Source organism: Echinops telfairi, unplaced genomic scaffold (genome assembly GCF_000313985.2).
Source record: "Echinops telfairi isolate 266 unplaced genomic scaffold, ASM31398v2 ScPeMD7_7400;HRSCAF=8409, whole genome shotgun sequence".
Classification (NCBI taxonomy): Eukaryota; Metazoa; Chordata; class Mammalia; order Afrosoricida; family Tenrecidae; genus Echinops; species Echinops telfairi.
In genome coordinates, this window is record NW_022111300.1 from 60,005,665 (window position 1) to 60,008,515 (window position 2,851).

Consider the following 2,851-nt stretch of genomic DNA (forward strand, 5'->3'; position numbering starts at 1 on the left):
GGGGGGTCCCCAGACTGTCCCTCTTCTGGGGACCAGAAAGCTGCCTTTCTCCCACAGCTAGCAGTTTTGAATTGATGACCTCTCCCTCAGTAGCTTCATGCGTGACCCACTAAGCCACAGAGTGCCCTGGCAGACCAACACGCAGTGAGCAGCTCAGGGAGGAGGACAGAGACGGCCAGCTAGAGGAACACAGACGGTCCTCGGACGCTTTTAAATGCTCACGCCCACTGTGGCTGCTCGGCGTTCCGAGAGCCTCTCCCGCACCACGTACATGGTTGTAGTTAGCATTGATGAGGAGAGGAGACGATTCAGAGGTCAATCGGAGGTCGGGATGTAAGCTGGTAGAATGTCAACCCTACCATGACAATTGTTAGCCAACCCAACGATGCACTGCGTTGGGCAGAGCTGCCGCCCGAGAGACCTCTTTAAAGTGTCTCAGAACGAGATTGTCCCCTCGAGGACTAAGGTGAGCGTGACCCAGGCCACGACATTTTCAGTGCCCCCATGCCCATGACAGCTGGACACTGACTACGTAAGCTGGACTGCGGAAGAACCAGTGCGTCTGAACGGCGTGTCGGTGACGGCTACTGAAGGTTCTGTGGGCCACCGGAGGGGCGAGCAGGCGTGCTGGGAGAAGTGCGGGCAGGGTGCTCCTTAGGGGGACTAGGCGCTGAAGGCCTCGTGCTTGGTGAACCGGGGAGGCAGAGAAAGGACCACGGTCCTCAACCAGATAAACGGACACCGGCTGCTCTGATGGGCTCACATACACAACTGTGCGGCGGGTGCAGGGCCAGGCGGTGTGCCGTTCTGCTGCGCAGGGCTTGCGAGGGCTCAGAACTGGCCGGACAGCACCTTAACGACAATCAGATGACCACGTCCCTTCCTGCCGAAGCAGCCACCATCGTAAGCTATCTCCATGGGAGGGCAGAACTGTGTACGAAAGGCTTTCTGGGCTCTAGAGAAAAATGGTGTGTAGCTGCATAATTTCATGTAACTTGATAAATAGGCATGAAGGGGTGGAGTCCAGCCTGGTGCCGCCTCCTTGGGGGCGTGGCCTTCTCAGGAGGATTCTGGGAACTTCCCTGTCTCTGCTTCACCTTCCTGTTGACAAGCCACGTGGAGCCACACAGCCGAGACCTGCATGAGCCCTGTGCTGCTTCCACTGCCACGGGATCCACATGAGTTTTCACGCACCGGCCAGTGATCTTCCTGCATTCTGCATCATTGCATGTGCTGCGCTTTGGGTCTGAAGGAGGAGGATTGATGGACTCGTGTCGGACGTAAGGGCTAGGATCCGATTTGTGGACTGATCTGGACTGGGCTGGGAGGTCGTGAGGTACGCCTGTCCGTGGTATCAAGCTCTCTCTCACATACGGGTGTCTCTGGATTTGTTTCTCTCGGCGGCAACCCGGCCTCACATACAGGGGAGCATCCTGCCGTCGGCAGGTCTTTCCTGGGCAGACAGTCACCTGTCGCAAACCGCCCCAGCCTCTCTGTTGGTGATGGCACAGATCTGTCCCGACGGGGTTGGTGCTGGACTGTGGGGGGGCTCGGCATTTGGGGCACATGCAAACGACGCCCCATGCAGCCCTTAGAAAGGACATGCAGTGGGTTTGGGTGAAAAGCCCAGCAGCGTTAGGAGTTTTTCATTAAATTGATTTCTTTTTTTGGTCCCTAATAAGCCCATCTAGCACACAGACTTACAATCTCAAGCCTGTATTTGCACACGGCAGGCAGCCAGCCTAGCACCGTGTACAGGAACTAAAACTCGCTGTGCCGGGAACTGCTGGGCCCAGACATGGTGGCATGGCCAGTGCTGGGGATGTCTGCTCCCACAAGGCAATCGTCCGTCCTCTTAAAAGTATCCCTGTCTTAAGGGCACTGCAGCCCCAGTCTGGAAATCAGGGGTGGGGAACCTTTTCTCTGCCAAGGGCCATTTGGAGACGCACACCATCATTCCCAGGCCATGCCGGTCAAACAGTTAATCCACTCATCCCTGATGTGGCAGCGGGAACCGCCTCTTTGTGGTGAGGCGGGCGATGCTCACTGGTACAGATGGAGTCTGGAGCTTCGACGGCCTTCAGGCCGGATGCTCCCAGGCCTGCTGTAACCGTGCCTTTCTGTATAATTATCTGGAAAGAAATAGCCACTCGGAGTCGTGGCGGCCAGTGAACCAGGAGAGCAAAGAGGCCGTGGTGAGGAAGCAGGCGGCCCAGGGGATTCCACAGCCTCCCCCTTTCGATGGTGCACTCTGCAGAGGGCAGCCTCCGCAGGGCCCCCCTGTGTGCACCTTTTCCTGCATGCCTCGGTGAGAGCCGTAGGAGCGCAGCAGCTGGGCCACACAAGAGACGCTGGCACCAGAGTTGCCAGATGTATGACTCTGGCCCAGTAATTACAATGCATAGCTTCCTGTGAACTCCCTGGAATCGCGGCATTCCAGGCTCCTCAATGCCAGCCAAGGAAAGTCTCCAGACGAAACCAACTGAAATCCTCCAGGAGAAAGCCAGCTTGTTCCCGGTCCAGGGGAACACCTCTGCTCAAACAGGCACAGGCCCCCTCAGCGCTCCGACCTCAGGCTCCGTGCACCGGATTCAACACAGTGACCATCAAGAGGCCTTGAGAGACCCTCCCCTGCGTCCCTCGCCATAAGCGGTCTTGCTCTGTCTCCCACTCACTTCCAGAGCCAGCCTGGGTTTGTCCAAGAAAGGGGCTTTTCATCAGAGCACCTTAATTTATTGCAACACTTAGTCCCATCTGACTAGCAGATCCTAGGGCCATCGAGAAACCATAAATTACACAGCATGGGGTCCAAAGTGCCCAGGTTCTTGAGTCTCAGATGTGTGGCCAAGAG